The sequence below is a fragment of the Bidens hawaiensis genome, unplaced genomic scaffold (assembly GCF_021521415.1).
Source record: "Bidens hawaiensis isolate Kalapana, Puna unplaced genomic scaffold, B.hawaiensis_p1.1 tig00008539_1, whole genome shotgun sequence".
Taxonomy (NCBI): Eukaryota; Viridiplantae; Streptophyta; class Magnoliopsida; order Asterales; family Asteraceae; genus Bidens; species Bidens hawaiensis.
In genome coordinates this window covers 805,060-826,568 of record NW_027491612.1, presented here as the reverse complement: position 1 = coordinate 826,568, position 21,509 = coordinate 805,060, and the positions used below count along the sequence as shown (strand labels likewise).

Genomic DNA, 21,509 nt, shown 5'->3' with positions numbered 1-21,509 from the left:
CTAAACAGCAATCAAAACTCGTATTAACCACGTTTAATCACATAATTACGCCAATGAGTGGCCGGAAACATATCAAAATGCAATAAAGATAATTAATCATCAAACGCTTCGTTGAGGACTATAAATAGGACGTATTTTATCTTCGAAATCTGCCCCAACCAATCGTTTAACCTGAAACACTCTCAAAATCATGTAATTAAGTCGTCAAGTTCATTCTCCGGTCAATCCTATTCGTCGAAAAACAAGAACGAACCCATGTACATTGTATATTCATTTTGATTGTTTTGAGCCAATATCCAAACCCCTAACTTTATTTTAACAATCATGGACTAGTTTGATGGAATTGAAGGTTAGGGTTTGGGGGAAGATGGTGATGAACTGAAATGTTATATTTATTTTATTGTTTTCATTTGTATAACGAAAGGTTGAGTTGGTCCACAGGTTAGTTTGGTTGATTGTCAACAGAAGAACCCGGGTTTGAAATCAGGGTAAAACAATTATTTTCTTTTTTTAAAAAAAAACCGTTTTTTGTTAAAATAATAATTAAATACATTAATTAAAAATCTTAATACATCAAATAATTTTTTTTTTAAATCAAATAAAATGTTTATAAATTAAATAGAAATTATTTTTCACCATCTACCATGTAAAACCAAATTTCCAAAACCCGTTAACCCGCTAACTTTAATCCGTTCGTTAATATGAATCCATAAACTTAACTTGTTTCACTAAACCGTTAAAATTAGGTTTAACTCATTCGTTAATATGAATCCATATTTATGATAAATTATTTACCAAATAATATTAAACTGTTAAATTTCTGTTGAAGCATAAAATATTATTAAAATAATCAAATGCCTTAAAATTAGTAAAATTGTAGTAAAATAATAATTATTTCCCAATAAATTTGTTCAATAATTAACTTTATAAATTCCGTTAAATGGGTATTAAATATTTGTATTATTTTATTTATAGCCCGTGAGGTTCTACCGTTTTGGATTCTTTGACGCATTTTTCGGCCTTTTCTTCATTTACGCTTCATATCAACGGTGAGTTTCTCACACCCCATTTTTAACGCTTTTATACATTTTGGGGTAGCATATATATCCTATCTATTCAATGGTTTATCGAGTCATTTACAAAACTGCAATTCATATCATGGACTTGTGTATTTACGTGCTTACTTGATTATTTGCTCAGCTCATGGTTTCCTCAATTAGTATGATCATACGCCCCCTTTTGCACTCAGGTCCATTGTATCGAGTGGAAAAGGGACCCCCCGATCCGAGTACATTGGTTGTTACCGACTGGAAAGGACATTGCATGCGAAATGGTTATAATTTTCATAAGTTTCATGGAATTGCATGATTTTTACGTACTTATATAAAACTTGTGTGAACTCACAAACTATTCAATTAGTTGACCTATTTTATATATATGCTACAGGTCCTGCTAGATGATACACGGGAAAGACACTAGACTTAGGTTATTTAAACAAAACAGACAAATTGCTTGTTGTATTTATTTTCCTTGTAGTTCTTGTATAAACTTGTGTATTTGAAGTATTAATGAATTAATGATAATATTTTCACTTAATAGTGTCACATGTGTTTTGAGCAATCTGTACGTCATACTTGGGCGGTTTCACTTTAGCCAGGGTGTTGCATTCCCTGTTCTCCTTTATCGTCCGTTCTCGTTCCTTCTCCTTGCCTTCCTCCTCTTCTCCCAACTTCTTGCACTTGCTCACACCCTAACCTAAGGAGGAAATGTCGGGGCGTGATCCGATTGCTCACACCTCGAAGATACTATCAAATATAATATGTGACAATATCTAATTAATTATTTAATTCAAATAACACACAATATTCAAATACAACAACACAATTCAAATAAATAAATACAATCAATTAAATTTAAGTTTGTCTTCAATATAAACCTATGGTCTTTCTAAGTGTCCGTTCTTCAACTCAGGCAACCTGCATATGCGTAGAAAATGGAGTTAGTCAACAACACACGTTGAGTGAGATGATCACCAATTTGACACAACATTAAATAATATAGATAGTTGACAAACGATAAATGATAAATGCGCAAACCAACCATGTGATAATAATCAATAAAATAATAACAAACATGCATATAACCAAGTTGTACACGTGTGCCAATGAATCGTTGCCAAGCGAATTGGGCATTGATTACAATGACTAAGGTTGTCGGTTTACCTTTACCAAGCGAATCGGGCTCCGGTTACTAAGACGGGCGTATGATCATACTAATGAGAACCCTCTACAAGGGGATATGTTGGACCTCTCCGAAACATTTATCAAGTAAACAATTAAACATGCAGCAATTAGCAAATATCATTCAATTGATATTCACACAATGATACTATTTGCGATTTTGTGTGTATATATATATATATAATAGAAAATATGAGTAAGTACACATATGTCCCCAAAACATTTGAAAACAATAGATAAAAAGAGGAATGATCAAACTCACCTTAGATGGAAGGCAAGTGATTAATAAATACGATAAACGAGTATGGTTTAAGCGAGTCGTCCACTAACGCGTCAAAAGATATAACGAATCAGAACCTGAAACTTTGTGATATGAAACTATATATAAACACGAACTTAATGCTGCTGAAATCAACCCAAACGGATGAGTAGAACTCTAGTTATGTTGAATTAAACGTTTAAACGAGTCGAGTCTGACCAGAATCCGAACTTCGATTCGGGAGTCGGGTTTTGGTCATAACCATTAAAATTACATTACAAGAATAAAATTCTTCTGGACCGAACGTTGAATCCGACTAGAAGTGTGAGAAACGATAAGTCAAACTTGTTGACTGTTTTACCCTTTAGCGGGTTTTAAAGCAATTGACCAGTCAACACCCTTCAATCACCAAAATTAATTGAAGGCTTTTGACTAGGGAATATGTATGAACGATTTTACAGTTTACAACTTACCCGGAAAGTGAAAGGATTGACGAGAAACGGAAGTCAAAGATCCTAAAGCAAGCAAAGTCAACAGAATGTAAACGGTTCTTCAACGAAAACACCAAAAACTGAGAGGATTCGAGCTAGGCAGAAGGTAGGATGGCTGTAGGATGTTTTTTAGGGTTATATTAAGGTTTACATCAGGGAATTATAATGTGTTTATATAGGAATATGAAAAACAAACTAGTTATGGGCTTTTGGCCCGTTTAGGTAAGTAAATCATACTTTTATGAATAAATCACTGAATATAATAAAAAGATTTGATCTTGGATGATAAGAAACGGGATTATACTTATGTTTCAGTTATAGGATTGTTTCTTGGCCCTTATTCTCTCTAATATGCCTAAAATAAACGATTTTATACCTTAAACGAGTTAGAAAACGAACTAGAGCATAAACGATCTGTACAGGTACCCCGTCGGGCTGCCCGGCCACCTAGGGTGGTACCCGTCGCGCAGCACCCTGGGACACAAAGGGAAAAGTTTCATTTTTTACATATTTAGTCCCTGTAGTTTGATATTTGGTCCACTATTGAGCTTTTTATGTTTTAAATAAGGATTTAAACGTTATTTAAAGTACGAGGGCCTAAAGTGAACATTAGGAAACTTAAATATTTGATTCTTGACTAATTATAATGATCTAAAATATTTTATGTCGGGTTAAACTTAAATGAATGCGGTTTCAAAAAATCCGAAATGTTACATTCCGCACTTGACCCGCATGTATCTTATACGTATGACATACTTTCACAAACCGATTATACTGCAGAGCTGATTCAACATCCTTCTCGCTCCCTATATGGATCTTGTGTTTGAATAGAACGTCAATGTGTTTCTCTGAGCAATTGATAAGCCACATGGGATTCATAGCATCAATAACATCCCACACTCCATCCCGAATCAAAACTATAACCGCCTTACCCCTGCTCACATCATAGTACCACCATTTAAAATACACATGGAAGTTTTGCTCCATCGGGTACATAGGAATAATCTTCAAGGTCTCTGGCTTCTTATACCTCCAAGTATTGACAAAATCATCTGTTTCGGGATCCTTCTTGATATGAGACACATGTAGAAACGGTTTCTGAGGTGTCCAACTCCTGAAGTTACACTTCGCTTGCCTCTTAATAAAATCCCAGATTTCCTTAACAGAGCCTCATTTGGGAAAATACAGCAACTCCTTATCAACAATATCAATGACATCCATCCAGGGCAATGATTTTAGCTTACACAAACTCTCAAAATGTTGTACCCCAAATGTCCTTCGTACAACAATCTTCAAAATCTTTGATAAGTAGGCAATACAAACCACCTTCCCCGAGCTTAACCTCCTTTTTCTTCTTATAATACTTGATTGGTTTCAAGTATATACGTTTAGGCTCAATCTTTCTCCTCTCGAACCAATCAACCTGCTTATGACTGTTAACTTCATCTTCTTCAACAGACTTTCCTATATCCACTAGGATTGGATTACCCTGTCTATCAAACTCTTGGCTTATCATCTCAATCTCCTCGTCAAACTCTTCATCAACCTCAGAAATCTCATGATCTGCATTAGTGTTAGTCACATGTTCTTTCTCTAGTTCTTCCTACATGATTGGTTCATTGACAAGAACAGCATCTAAACCACCAACTGTAGCTAAATCCTTCTCGAAGTCAAACATAAACTCATCCTTCATTACCTCCAATAGTCTAGAAATGTCAGATCGTGTCATCTCTATCTCACCCTCCTCTAACTCCTCTCTAGTAGAAGCAAACCTAGCTGGAGGTTTAAACGATAAAGGCTCGACATTAAGAACTTCTAACTTTTCAACATTACCACCAGGCCCCCTAAACTTGCTCACCAGCTTCAGATGGTTCAACAGCAAATTCAAAGTTAAGGCTCGAACAAAACCAATAAGAATACAACACCTCCACCCGAACTCGGATCGTTAGGATTGTCATCATCAAAGTCATCCTGAGCCAGGGAGTCTCCAAAGTCCACCTTTTCTTCATCATCTTCCTCATGTTTACCTTCTTCAACAATAGGTTCTTGAACAAGCTCAATGATAGGCTCAACAATAACTGGTTCTACCACTGGATTTTGAACAGGCTCAATGAGTGGCTCAACAATAACTGGTTCTACCACTGGTTCAACATTCACAGGCTTAGTAACCACTGGAACAATTGCATGCTCAACAATTGGTAAAACTATAGGTTCAACAACCTCTATAGTAGATGAAGTACCAACATCCTGAACCTCAAAATGAATCACAGGTTCATCAACCTTTCCTTTCCTCTTGGCATCAACCCAATCCAAATCATATTGCAGCTTGAATTCTTATTCCTCAACACATGCTTCACCACCATAAATCCTGGTAAATTTCTTATCATCAGCATTAGATTTCTCCAACTCTTTCTTCAAATTGATCCTCAATTTATACTCCAATACTGCAAAGTACCTCATGTGAAGATTTAACAAATCAGCCTGTTGCTATCGTCTCAACTCTCCATCTTCAATAATCTTTCTCTATTCAGTGTTTTCCTTCTTTAAACGATCATTTCCAATCACCAAGCTATCGATCTTAATACCTTGTTCAGTCACGATCCCTTTTAGTTATCATACTCCTTGAAAGTCGTGAAATCACCAAAACAACCCGCGTCTAATGATGGAAAGCTACCAAAATCAGCAGCTTTAGTTGGTGTTTGCTTGGGTGAAGCCTGCTGTTTTGGCGCTTGTTGAGTCAGTGTAGCCTGTACATTGGGTGTCTTCAATGTGTTATCATCACCACCTAGATCAACAAACAGTTCCTCAACTATGAACTCCGGGTTGATAGGTGTAACTACAACCTTCGGTTGATCAACATCCGGCTCATCAATCAACTGTAACGCCGGTGACTTAGCCCTTTTTGACTTTTTCTCAATCTGGCAGTCTTCTTTTTCACAAGCTTACCCACAACACCCTCAGGCTCATAAGCCTTATCAGCATCAGCAGTCGACTTTATCTTCTTTGATGTAGTTGCTTTCTATTCAAATCGGGCACGAGGATTAGCTAACGCCATACGTCTTGCCTCAGAATCCGACCCAGTCTCCTCCGGATGCTTATCAGAAGTAGCTAAGTAAACTACCTCCTCCTATGTACTCTGAGTCACCACTTCCTTCTTAACAACCTTCCTTTTCTTCCTGATAGGTGTAATCTTTTTGGCTTCAGATTATGATTCTATCTTGATAAACCTCTTACTCCCCCCAACAGGAACAAAGTCTTCCATCAATTTCTCCTCTGCTTCCTTAACATAGTCATTCCCATCCTTTCTCCATTTATTGTCAAATGGAGCCTCATAATCTGGATTAGATAAATGACGGAATAGACCCCGAAACTTAGGTATCCGTTGCCACTTCTTTTTCTTATATGACACAATCTTGGTCAGATTATTCCCTGTCATATGATCTAATAAAATAGTAGGTCCTTCCTTCTTCACAGCAGGAAACTGCTCGTCCACAAATATCTGCACAAACCTTGGGTACTGTAACCATTGTTCCTTCCCAAAGTTTAACTTCATATTATCCAGCACCATCCTCAAAAAATTGTACTTTAGATTAAGACATAACGCAGCAAGAGTATTCATCTGGTAGTCTAATATCTCGTCGTATCCCCCTTTATGGTGCCCCAAACAGTGAATAATCACATGAACTAGGAACTTGTAAGGCCTGGATAAAGCTGCTTTCCTCAAAGAAAACTTGTTTACCGTCTCCTTATAACCCATTCTCAGCATGCACCCTTTTACTTTCCTGATCAAGGCCTCAGTATTAACAATCTTTTTGCCCTGAACTTCTGAATGTATATTTGAACCAAACACTCCAATATTCTTCCAAAACTCGGTGGTGATAATCTCTTATGGTTCAGCAATGTGAGTCATGGCCTTGTATATCCTCGATCTCTTTAGAAACGACATCATCACCGCAAGCTTTTTAGCTTTCTTGTCAGCCTCATTCAGATAAGCACATATGTTGTGCTTAGAATCTGTAGTCTTTGCTTCCTTAACCATCTGAAAACAAAACAGTAGATAAACATGTTAGAATCAGATTTCAGATTACAAACAATTCATATATGTTTATAGCTGGCCACGAATATGTTTTAAACGGATAAGTATTTATGAACAGTTTGACCAACGTATATGTTTAGTTGACCAGCGCATATGCGCATAACATTTGACTAAGTTTGACCACACATATGTCTTTGAACGTATAAGTCTCAAACGGTATGTATCTTTGACTTTGTTAACCAGCACATATGTATTGCACACAACGGATAAGTAGTAAAATCATATCCGCCGCATATGTTTTGACATATGCGCCACATATGCCCAAAAAAATATGCGCTGGATATGTATGAAATATGACCAAATCTCAAATCCATTCATCTATCTAATTCCAATCAACTCAAACCCATAGATATGTTCTATTATGGCCGATAATCAACACTATGACATCTATTTTGATTTTATAATGAATTTAATAGGTCAATTAAATGGATATAACCTTGGTTAAGTTCCCACTTCAGATCTGTTATCAATATATGTGTAAAAACTCAATTAAGTGGTTCGTTATACATGTATAAGTCCAAATCAACCACACATATGACCAAAACCCTTTGATTTTAGATTGAATTCAACATATACGTCCTTGGTCATTGTTCACGGCCAAAAATTTAATCAATATATATCATGAATCTCACATTTACTTCCTGAGATGGTGTGCTAATTACCAAAACAAGAAACATTTGGCGGAGTAACGGCTAGATATGAGCAATGGATGAATCAATGAGAGAGAGTATGAATGATACAACACATAAGTAATGTGACTTATGTGCCATATATGTATTATATATGACCTGAGATATGCGGCGCATAGGTTCACTAAACTTATGCGCTGCATAAGTAACAAACTAATATCTAGATCAAACTTGTAATTGACACCCATGTGATACTTCAAGTACAACCTAAGGTCCTTGATCATCAAAAGAATAACTTAAATAAGCTCAATTTTGAAAAGATACTGTAAATCAAGTCCAACTTAATGACTTTGAATATAACATACAAGCATTTTTATTCTTTTTGAAGTAATTGTTAAACTCAGCTCGATTCATTGTTCTTGAAAATCATTAACCCCAGATATAGTTCACCCAGACATTGAGAGTCGAAAACTAAATTAGAAGATAAAATCTTTTTGGTTTTTAAACGAAAAAAATAGTAAAGATAACAAGCAAATGAACTACAAGCTATTTACAAACTTATAATCACATATTTTTGTGAATTTGAGTAACGAATCATATTGACCAAATTGCCCTTCCGTCATTGGTATTGTTGTCCACCTAAACCTTCTAACAAATGGTTTAGAAATTTCCGTGATATGATTAATTGGTTCAATTAAGTACGAATCTTATGTGGACCCCACCTATCAGACATAATTTGTATATCTTTTTACTGTGATTTTTCATAAGTATACTTTTGTTTTTGATCTTTAAAACTTGATTAGCTGTGACTCATGCAAAAATAACAAAACAGAACAACTCAGAACGTTAAAATTGTCCCTTAAGGTCAGTATTACTACAGGCAAATAAGTTTTCATTTTAACATAATAAAAAGATAAAATAAGTTGAAGTTGTACAGGCCTTAATCCCAAGGTTGATACATGAATTTCACACGTTTGTGCTTATAGTATACGCAGAGGAGATCCAAGGCTTGTATGAAACACCAAGAAAATAAAGCAGAATATTCAAATTTTAACCCTTAGGTCGGATAATCTTATCGCGCAGGAGAGGATCTAAGATTTGGACAAAAATAAAGAAACAAATAAAGTTGAATTTGAAAAGACATTGAAGGGTGACGTAGAATGTACGTACGAATCTAAATATTATCGCTCAAGCCTTGAAGTGCGGAAATCAACAAGGATGGAAGAACACAAGAAACATTAATCTCATCTTCATTAATGTAATCAACAAAATACAAAAGATATGACTTTGTAGATCACTTTCTCTCTCTACTTTCTCTCTCTGGAATCTGACAATATGCATAAGTCCTACTGTTCACGCATAAGTCAAACTATATATAGGTTTGACAAGTAAGATTCTAAATGGCTCATATGATATACGGTGCATAAGTTATGCGCCGCATAACATATGCGGCCATAGATGACTTATGCGCTACTTTATATAAACAAAACATGCATTTGACTTTTAAGTAAAACAAAAAACAAACTAATACCCTACAAACTCCCCTTTGGATGTTTCTAGGTCTTCAGTCTTCAATTATCTTCAGTCCTTCATTCCAAAGATCTTTTCTCTGTATTCTCGCCTCATATCTTCCCACGAACGCTTGTCTGATGGCTTCTGATTTGTAGGGATCGAGATGCCAGTACCCTTGTATTGGTACTTTGACCACGAAGCACGCTCCCTGTTCTCCTTTATTAGCCTTTCACGTTATTTCTCTTTTCGTTCATCTTCCTCTCCTAGATTTTGCTATTTGCTCTTCAAGAATTGACCTGCATATATATTATATTTGTAGGTCCCCCCGGGGGCGTCGCCGATCGATACGAGATCCGCACGAGGTCTAGGAGTGCGGAATCCTCCTAGACTCGTTTATTGGTGTAAAGATGCAGAACACAAACACGTACACGAACAAATACACGAACGGGATAATCAAATCTGCAGATTCTTATATAATAATCAAAACACTTACATACCAAACATGAAAACAAATGACACGGCCGACCCGAGGTGAGCTCTACCTCGGGCCGTCCCACACGGCTCACTCTTTCGGTTTCTCTCTAGCTAATTAAACTTATCACACAATAATCTGATTTCTGGATTACTAACCCTAAACACGACACACATATATATATATAAACTTCATGGGCTTGGGCCTGTAGGCGTCAGTAGGGGAAGTTGTTCATAACTTCGCCTATGGCGAAGTTGTGATAACTTCGCCTAAGGTGAAGTTGTCCTAACTTCGCCGTTGGCGAAGTTGTTCTAACTTCACCTATGGCGTCTCCGCTGGTCTGAATTGCATAGCGACGGTCACAAAATGCACCAACAGTCTCCTCTTTGACCGTTGCTCTCAATTCTAACAAACATAAAAGATCATCTGTTACAAAACATGTACCAACAGACTCCCTCTTAACTGATGATCTTCTGTTTGCTCTTCAACCAGCCGTGTCTGAAACTGTCCTGTAGCTTCACAAATCTACCAATCACCCAGCGTCTTCCATATCAGATCTCCCCTTCAGTGTAAGCTTCTCCGACTATAACGATTGAGGTATTTGAAATGCATGCATCCTCGTGCCAATAGATCATCTCAACCAATCACGTGAGTCCATCTGACTTCACCAACACGTGAAGTTGGGCGTCCTCCACAACTTCACCAACTCGTCGGCATACGATAAGGTTTAATCTTCAACTACTCAACATCAAGTGATCAATTTCATCACAAAACCACCTTGACAGAATCTAACACATGACCATTAATTAATCCGAAGCATCTTCAATCACCAGGGATAACGATCAAGAACATAAACACTTTAGTTCCCGATTAAATCCAACTTGTTCCAGAATTTTCACTCTAAAAAATAAGCATCACGTTTCAGGATCCAATTCTCGAACGCCTTGAAAATAACATAAATAATATGCTCTGACCGCAATCCAGTAATGACGAAAACCTTCAGTTCAATTTGACTTTCTTCAGTTGGTCAATCTCGAACAACAACAATTTCATTGCCCACAAACACCCAAATATGTGTCAATATCCAGTTTCAATCAATATCCCATTCACAAACTCAACTCCATATCCAGAGTTGACACGTATTTGTTCACACGTAAGACCCAGAGATAACAAGTTTCACTCGTTGACGGAACAACATCTCCGGTCTCACAATAATCGTGTACACCTAGCCATACAGACGAAAACTCCAAATACTCTTTTTTTTTATTATTTTTTTATTTTTTTTTTAACTTCGCCTAAAGTCAACTTCGCCTGTTCATAACTTCGCCTGGCTTTAACTTCGCCAGACCTTATATCTTCGCTGAAACCCTACGAACAGTGACGGCAACTTCGCCTGATGAACAATAACTTCGCCTGCGGCGCTGTTCGGCCAGAAACGCACAGAAACGTGCCAGAATCACCAAAACGCAGATATCGAACCATAGCATAAGAGCCTAAGGCTCTGATACCACATGTAGGTCCCCCCGGGGGCGTCGCCGATCGATACGAGATCCGCATGAGGTCTAGGAGTGCGGAATCCTCCTAGACTCGTTTATTGGTGTAAAGATGAAGAACACAAACACGTACACGAACAAATACACGAACGGGATAATCAAATATGCAGATTCTTATATAATAATCAAAACACTTACATTCCAAACATGAAAACAAATGACACGGCCGACCCGAGGTGAGCTCTACCTCTGGCCGTCCCACACGGCTCACTCTCTCGGTTTCTCTCTAGCTAATTAAACTTATCACACAATAATCTGATTTCTGGATTACTAACCCTAAACACGACACACATATATATATATATAAACTTCACGGGCTTGGGCCTGTAGGCGTCAGTAGGCGAAGTTGTTCATAACTTCGCCTATGGCGAAGTTGTGATAACTTCGCCTAAGGTGAAGTTGTCCTAACTTCGCCGTTGGCGAAGTTGTTCTAACTTCGCCTAAGGCGAAGTTGTTCTAACTTCACCTATGGCGTCTCCGCTGGTCTGAATTGCATAGCGACGGTCACAAAATGCACCAACAGTCTCCCCTTTGACCGTTTCTCTCAATTCTAACAAACACAAAAGATCATCTGTTACAAAACATGTACCAACAATATTTATGACATACTTTCGTAACACGTTGACACTGCATAGCCGAGTCAACATCCTTCTTGCTTCCAATCTGGATCTTATACTTGTACAACACATCGATGTCCTTCTCTGAGAAATTGATCAGCCACATTGGATCCATGACATCAATTACATCCCACACACCATCACGATTCAACACAATCACAGACTCACCCATATTTACATCATAGTACCACCACTTGATATACACGTGGAAGTCTTTCTCCATTGGGTACATAGGAATAATTTTCAAGGTCTACGGCTTCTTATACCTCTAAGTTTTAACAAAATCATCAGTCTTGGGATCTTTCTTGACTCTGGACACATGTAAGAACAACTTTTGAGGCGTCCAACTCCTGAAATTACATTTCACCTGTCTTTTAATAAACTCCCAAATCTCCTTCACATGGTCTTGTTTAGGACTTCTTGTCAACAATGTCCACGACATCCATCCAGGGCAGTGAATTTAGCTCATACAAACTCTCAAAATACTGTACCCAAATGTCCTTTGCAAAGGCAATCTTTCTGATCTTGGATAAGTAAGCTATACAAACAACTTTCCCGAGCTTTACCTCTTTTTCCTTCTTATAATACTTGATTGGTTTCAAGTATGCACGCTTTGGCTTAATATTCCTCCTCTTGAACCACTCCTCATGCTCTTGACTATTTACTTCATATTCTTCAACCGACTTTCCTTTATCAACAGGAATAGGATAACCTTGACTATCAAACTCTTGACTAATCATGTCAATCTCCTTATTGAAATTTTCATCAAATTCAGGAATCTCATGATAATCTATAAGGCCCCACTCCCGAGAACCCTACTTTGGAGTTGGATGTACTCATAAACACAGTTCTAAGATTAGAGTTAATTAAAACTTTTGCGGAATAATTAAAACTTCATGCATTACATTACAAAACATAGAATCTTAACATAACATAATAATTCAAAACATTTCTTCCCAAGATGCCAGTCTTCCAGTCCCTGCCACGTGCCATCCTCAAGCCAGCTCCTTCAACCTATTTACCTGCGTGCATACTAAAAGTCAGCTACGCTGAGTGAGTTCTAGAATTATTCTTACACGTCTATTATTTACGTACAAATATTATTTGGTACCATTCTTACATTATTCTTACATAGCATACAACTATTCTTACATTCTTGCACATATATTATAAGGGTCTGCCACCCAACCTCTTGCACATATATTATAAGGGTCTGCCGCCCGACCTCTTGCACCGGTATCGTAGAATCGACCACTCTATTCTTGCCCAAGTATTATAAGGGCCTGCCACCCTAATTCTTGCATTACATTCTTACTTGACTCTTTCAATCATGTTAAGTTAACAAACTAAGCACATACAACTTTCTTTCATTCTAGCATCAATTACTCACATTAATCGTACACACATATGTATTACTAGTCTTTCAAGTATGCACACAGCCCCGAAAACATTTCAAGAGAAATGGAGCTAGAACTCACCTGGAGACGATTCCTATCTGAGTTTATCGCAATTCCCTTCCTTAACTGAGCTCGGCTAACTGTGTAACAAGTTACGAGTATCAATTATCCATTACTACTACTTCTTACATCTACGTTAATGAAACCCTCAACTAACGGGGATCCGGGGGCAGTGCCCCTAGTAGCGGGGTCTAGGGACGGCAGCCCCTAGAAGGGTCCAAGGGGCAGAGCCCCTGGCTGGGATTGAGCTGCTAGGTCAACTCGGAAAATCTCTATTTTCATTAGTAGGTCCTTTATAAAAAACGCATCAGAAAATGAATCGCGTGGAAATTCACATGGAATTTCACATGGCCATTTCGCTTCGCATGCTTATTTCGCTTTGCATGGCGTGCGATGCGAAATTCTTGGATTTCGCATGGCATGCAATGCGAAGCCCCTTTTTTCATGCAATTAAGACCCGATTACCTTATTCTGTCATTTTAGAGCCATCTTACCCCGAGACCCTCCCTTGGAGTCTGAACCCTTTTTATGGGTTTCGGGTTTTACTAACTTTGTATACCCGCGTTTCTCATAGTCCAAACGTTACCCTTTTATCTTTTATCTTTCCCGTTGGGCTACGGGTTACCACGTTTATATTTTTCCAACTTCTTACCCCCCGATCTACTAGTATAACATGTTGCATGTCGAATCCGACCTCAACACTTAACCTTTTTAAACCAACTCACCTTTTGCTCTCGGGTTCGGTTCAGATCTGAAACAACTCGAGGATCTGGACGTGATTCTTGGTGTTTGATGACGTTCACACACGAGGTTCTTCCTTCTTTTAGTTCGGGATTAGATTCGAGTGTTAGAGAGAAAGGGTGTGTGTTCTAGTGTGTGTGTGTGTGGTGGGAAGAAATGGTGAAAGGGTGGGGGGAATGGCTTTATATAGGAGGCTATGGGCCTCACCACCCATTTCCCATACCAAACAAAATCCTTATCCAAATATAAACACGCACACAATTAAACTAACGACACACAGTTAATAATAAGAACTTCTGCTATGCATTACTTTCAGAAATGCGGATGTTACATAATCATTTACATATGTCACAGGCTCCTTGTCCAACTCCTCCTCCAGTATCGGTTCATTCACAAGAACAACATCTAGATTACCAACAGAACCCAAATCTTTCTCAAAATCAAACAGAAATTCATCCTCAGTGACTTCAAGTAATCTAGCTATGTCAGCATGAGTCATCTCGGTTTCCCCCTCCTTTAACTCCTCTCCAGTAGATGAAAACCTAATTGAAGGTTTGAACAATAAAGGTTCCATATCAAGAATTTCTAACTCATCAGCATTTCCACTAGGATGTGTTTCTCCTTGACTTGGTTCTTCAACAACAACTGGTTCAGAATCAGATTCTACAATAGCACTTGAACTTGAATCAATCAGAACTCCAACACCTCCACCCGCACTCGTATCATCAGTATTATCATCATCATCAAAATCATCGTGAGTTGGGGAGTCACCAAAGTCAACCTTCTCTGTATCATCATCCTTCTGCTCTTCATTAACAATTGGATCAACAATAGGCTCAATTGGTGCTACAACTGGTTCAACATTAACATGCTCAGCAATCACAAGTTCAACAGCCACTGGATCAATCACAGGATCAACAAATATAGTAGATGAACCACCCACATCCTGAACCTCAAAATGAATCACCGGTTCATCAACCTTTCCTTTGCCTTTGGCGTCCACCTGATCCTGATCATATTGCATCCTAAACTCCATTTCTTCCATATATGCATCACCACCATAGACTCTAGTAAAAATCTTTTAATCTGCGGCTGATTTCTCCAATTCCTGCTTAAGATTTATACCCAACTTGTCTTCTAACACAGCAAAGTACCTCATGTGTAGATTCAATAATTCAGCCTACTGCTTACATCTCAACTCACCATCCTATGTAAACTTATTCTAAGTAACCAAACTGTAAATCTTTACACCCCGCTCAGTCACGATTCTGTTCTAAGTATCATGCTCTCAAAACGTATGAAAATCGCCAAAACATCCAGCATCAAGAGATGGAAAGCTACCACAATCAGCAACTTTAAAAGGTGTTTGCTTAGGAGAAGCATGCTGTTCTGGAATTTGTGGTGTAGGTGTTTACTGTACAACCAGTGTTTTTAACGTGTTATCATCACCACCTAAATCAACAACCGGTTCCTCCACAGTGAACTTCGGATTGATAGGAGTCTCAACTATCTCAAGTTGCTCAATATCTGGCTCATTAATAAGCTTTAGCCCATGTGACTTAGCCTTTCTGGACTTCTTCTTAACCCTTACCGCTTTCCTCTTTACAGGTTTGTCCATCACAACATCTGGAACATATGACTCATCAATGTCATCAGTCGTTTTTCTCTTCTTAGAAGCAACCTTTTTCTCAAATCGGGAACGAGGATTTGCTAAATCCATTTGTCTACCCTCATAATCAGACAAGGTCTCTTCTGGATCTTTATCTGATGTAGCTGAATAAACTTCTTATTGAGTGCTCTATGTCACCACCTCTTTCTTAACCACTTTTCGCGTTTTCTTTTTATGTGCCACCGGTTCATCATCAGAGTCCTACACAATTTTGATAAATTGTTTACTCCCGCCCAATAGGTATATACTCCAATAAAATTCAATCGATTCAGAGAAGATTAGCATGGCCCCTGCGTTAAGAAATGATTACAAGTAACTTTGACAATTTTACCACCTATATAAGTTGACCCGTTTTTAAACTGATTTTCAGGATTACCAAAGTTGGAATAAAGTGATGTCGTGCTATCATTCGTGGAACGTGCTTGATGCTATGTGAATATACGCAAGGTTATTAGTATTAATAGAATAGTTTAACGAACATATTTTGTTGTAACACCTAGTTTTAATTAATCTGTCTTCATTTTCCCTGTCTGAATCGGTTCCATCTTTCCTCCACTTATTATTATTAGAAGTGATGTAATTCAAATTAGATAAATGGCCGAATAACCCCCTAAATTTCGATATCTGGCGCTCCTTAAGATTCTTATACGACACAAGCTTTTCCAAATTATTTCCAGACATATGATCCAAAAGGATAGTAGGTCCCTCCTTCTTGACATTTGGAAATAACTCTTCTACAAACATCTGAACAAACTGAGGATACTGCCACCACTGCTCATTACTGAAATTTAACTTCATATTATCCAACACCATTCTAGAAAAGTTGTACTTCAGATAAGACATAATGTAGCCAAAGTACTGATCTGATAGTTGGGAATCTCGTTATATCCCCCTTTTCGATACCCCAGACAATGAACAACGACATGAACAAGAAACTTGTATGGCCGAGATAAAGCTGTCTTCCTCAAAGACAACTTGTTCAAAGTCTCTCGATACCCCATCCTCAACATGCAACCCTTAACCATACGCTCGTCTAGATCAACAGGGTCTGTCGGCTCATCACCAAACTTCAAGACCTTCCTTATCAAAGCCTCTGTTATGACAATCTTCTGGCCTTGAACTTCAGAATGTATATCAGCACCAAATACAGCTGCCTTCTTCCAGAACTCAGATATAATACTCTCGTATGGAACAGCAACATTAGTCATGGCTTTGTAGATCCTTGATCTTTTTAGGAATGGCATCATCACTGCAAACTTCTCAGCCTTCTGATCCTCATCATTATGGTATGTACAGATATTATGTTTCTTATCTATGAGCTTAGCCTCTTTAACCATCTGAAACACAAGAGATTAAACATGTTAAAAATAGATTTCAAACATTAACAAGTTCCTTTCTGTCCGTATATGATATATCACTATCCACGGATATGTCATGAACGCATAAGTCAAATTTGACATACTGACCAGCGTTTATGTTAATTTGACCATGGATATGTCTCACCAACGGATATGTCACTTTAACGTATAAGTATATCTTGACTAGTGTTTGACCAGCGTATATGTATTTTAACCATGTATATGTTTGAAAAGATATCCGCCGCATATGTTTAGACATATGCGCCGCATATGTCAAAACATATGCGCCGAATATGTGAATATTATGACCAAAATCCATTTTATTCAACAATCCGTCAAAGACCAAATCAATCATATAATTGGAACCTATAAACGCCAGTCATCACTAATCTAATATCAATTTTTACATATTCACATGTTTAGTTAATCAATTTTGAGTTTATTAAGTCGTATATGTATAAACCTCAGATCTACCATTTTAAAGTCATTAAAACTCAATTAACAATGTGGTTATTGTTCGTTAATCATGTAGAAGTTCAAATTTTCTAACAAGCATCAAACTCTTTTGATTTTGAGATCAAACTCAACATATACGGGCAACAGACCACTGTTCATTGTAGAAGTATAATGTCTTTTGCTAGGATCTTAGTTTGTTTTGTAATGCTTTAAAGTGAAATGTATGTTTGTATTGTAAGTAGTAGCGTATAAGTCACTATGGCTGCATATGTTATGCGGCGCATATCATATGCATCGTATATCACATGTGCCATATGAAGCTTACATGTCTTACCTATATATAGTTTGATTTATCCATGAGCAGGAACACTTATGCATATTGTCAGATTCTAGAGAGAGAAAGTGATCTGTAAAGTTATATCTTTTGTATTTTGAATATTACATTAATGAAGATGAGATTAATGTTTATTGTGTTCTTCCATCCTTGTTGATTTCCATACTTCAAGGATTGAGCGATAACATCCAGATCCGTATGTACATTCTACGTCACACACCAACGTCTTTTCAAGTGGTATCAGAGCTTTAGGCTCGTTATTCGCTTGGAAAACGCAAGCATTCTAGTCTTTTCTCTCTATCTTCATTTTTCACCGTTCAAATTTCTTCAAAATTTTATCAATCATTCATTACACATCCGTGACAAACCCTACCAAATTTCATCTCATTTCATCATCAAATTCATCTCTAAAATGCCAAAATCTGTTCTTGATCTTTGTAAGCGTATTTGTTCTTGGGCGCATAACATATACGACGCATATGTTATATGTTGAGACATATACATTTGATTGAACATATCCGTTTGACCAAAAGATATTCGTTGACTTCACATATCCGCTTGACTATTGTTGACTTCACATATCTGTTTGACTATTGTTAACTTCACATATCCACTTGACTTTTGTTGAATTCACCTATCTATTTGACATATCTGTACTCAACATATTGTGAGTTCTTTTAATCTTTGACTTGCCATCCAAATCTTGTCTTGTTCTATCCTCATTCTTTAAACATGGATAATCTTAGTGCTTATGTGTCTCAGCCATCAGCCTTATTGCAGAACATTAATCTGGGGAACGAGATGGGTACTTCCAACAAACCACCAAAACTGCTTAGGATGGAAGCCTATCCATCATGGGCTGACAAATTTGAAACCTATGTTCAAGCTTTGAATTATGAGGCATGGTCGGCTGTTGAGGAGGAATACATAATTCCCAAGAATGAGAATGAAAGCAATTATATGTAAGGCCCCGAGCCCCGGGAACCCCACAGTTGGTAATCATTCAAAACACTCGTAAAATTAAATAAACTTAAAAACCGTTTCTTCTATTAGAACAAACGTATCAGAGTATCAATTTTGCGGAAAACATGAAAAATGAAATAAGTTCCCGAAACCCGGGAATTTTGCCCGAAATCCAAAGTAAGTATAACTTTTATAAGTTTCCTTGAAATAAAACATTCATAACAATTCTTCCTTTCAGTATGCCCTTCCCCATCCAAGTAGCTCTGTGCACGTCCAAGCGATAAGGCATCCTCTTCCAAATCCTGAAACTTACACTAACATGCACACAAAGTCAGCTTGAGCTGAGTGAGTTCAAGTTTTAAGTAAAAGATATCAGTAGTAAAAATCATGATAGTCATACCAAAGGTTTTCTAAAAGTAAAAAGGTACATCCATCTAATCATCATTACCGAACTTAAACATCCTCATACAAACATATATAAATATATATGTAAACATCCATTCAATAACATCCCTATATACATATCAGTATATATATATAACATCCACGTATAACATTAGGGTCGAGCAAACGTACAACCCAAACACGTAACATCAGTGCATGCAAACACGAAGTAGGCATACGCAACATCAGTAGTCGAAATGACTACAACATCGCCAAATAGAGGCCAAGAAATAATGTATATACATATATATATATTTAACATCCCAAGGCTTACCATATACTAGCAAGCCTATATAAAATCATTTTAAAAACATTTCATCAAGTAAGAAAACATTTAGGTGCGCATGCTAGCCCAAAAGTAAAATGAGTAAAAGGGGCATCATGAACTCACCTGAGATCGATCGAATACTTGCAATGAGCTAGGATGTTCCTAAGGGCAAAATCATAAGCAACGGCCTGTAAATTATACACAACGCGTTACTAAACTAGACCGTAAGGACACTCTTGCCTAATGGGCTGTTCAAACCCAACACTTTGGCCCAAGGCCCAACAACTTGACCCAAGGCACAACACCTGGCCCAAGGCCCAATACCTGGCCCAAGGCCCAAGGATAGTCAAATCGGGTCGAATGCGCGTGTAATAAACCTTAAACCCATTTGTTAAAAGAATCAGCCCCGAATGGACCAAATTCCATTTTAAATCTTTTCATTCATCAATATTATGTCACCCGAGTTGATAGGGTTGACGGTTCCTTTTTACAACTCTTACTTTAACATTTAAACGAAATTTCGCGCACCGCCGACTCGATTGACGAAGCACTAACCACAACAGCCCCGAGCATCAAAAAAATAATTTTCCCACAGCCCTTGGACTCCTCTAGGGCCATGCAAACTGATTCGGTTGGTCATCCAACCGATTAACGCATCAAACTCAACAATTCTAGACAACCGAACATAACAATCAAACTACAACTAGTTGATCAACTTAACAAACACCTAAGAACATGATCTTTGAGTATGATATACGGGACATACCTAGGAAGATTGTGGTGCAAAATCTCACTTCAAACAGCCCCGACAAGAACCCAATTGAACATCCACCGGTTAAGCCTAAAACGAACTTATCGATCAATAATGAGTAAAACGTGTAGATTTTAGTATGCGAAGATGCATTTAATTACATAGGATAAACATTGAAATAAATCATTAAATTTTTAACAGACTTTAATAAATGTCTTAGGTTTATAAAAATATTTTTATTATATTTTTATATTGGACTCAAAAATTATAAAAATTCCTCCAACACAGCAAGGTACGTGCAGCTATTTCAGTGCGCAACAAAATGGTTTTATTTTTATAAAATTTTACCAAACCAAATTAAACGATTCCAATTGGGTTTGGTTCCTAACTCAAAATACTAACTTCCAGAAGTGGAACCAACCAATTTGGACCTGTCGAAAAAGGTTATGACGTCAGGAAGACAGACCAGAATCCGTCATCCCGCATCAGCTTTGACACTCGATTTTATAAATTCATAAAAACCATTCAAATCTCGTCCAAAAATTACGTATTATACCTTTCTGGAAACTAGACTCGAAGTAGAACATCTTGGAATCAAGAATAGATAAAAAACAATGGATTATCATCACGTTGCAGACCCTACAATAAACATATACGAATCTGTCAGCAAACTATTATCATCAAAACTCAACCTTAACGACCAATAAGCGCGTTAATATGATCAATTAAGGTGTAAAAGACATGGGGAAACATAGACCTAACCTTGAATTGGAGTTTGGCACTTGGAATTGGCTTCCAAAAATGAAAATGGGAGCCCTATGGCAGCTGCAATGGTCCGATCGGCCAAGAGGAGGGCTAGGGTTTTAGTTTTTATGTTATAATATAAAATGTTACACTCTAGCCCCTCCAATTTGAAGGATATAGCAACTTGAAAGAAAGGTTTAATGAATTTAATGTACCGGGATGATGAGAAAGCCTCCGGGGAAAGTCGGATAAATCCCGAGAGATGTACATACTTTACATGCTTTAAATCACTTATCTGAAATTAACGGGCGTTACATTATAGGCTTTATCAAATCGAAGAACATGATAAATTTTCCTTCCTAAAACAAAAGAAAATGTTAAACCTCTTCTAACAAGCAATCAAAGCAGAGATTTTCCAGCTGTTGCAACACGAGGAGTCTTTTTACTCTATATGG

At 37.4% G+C, this 21,509-nt stretch overlaps 1 protein-coding gene and 1 pseudogene across 1 annotated transcript in view; both read left to right on the top strand.

Moving 5' to 3' along the window:
* LOC143529397 (histone deacetylase 14, chloroplastic-like) overlaps window positions 1–21,509 on the top strand; it is a 165,347-nt gene that overhangs the window by 125,127 nt on the left and 18,711 nt on the right. The gene's annotated exons all lie outside the window — the stretch shown is intronic.
* Window positions 15,974–16,066, top strand: LOC143529420 (U6 spliceosomal RNA; annotated as a pseudogene).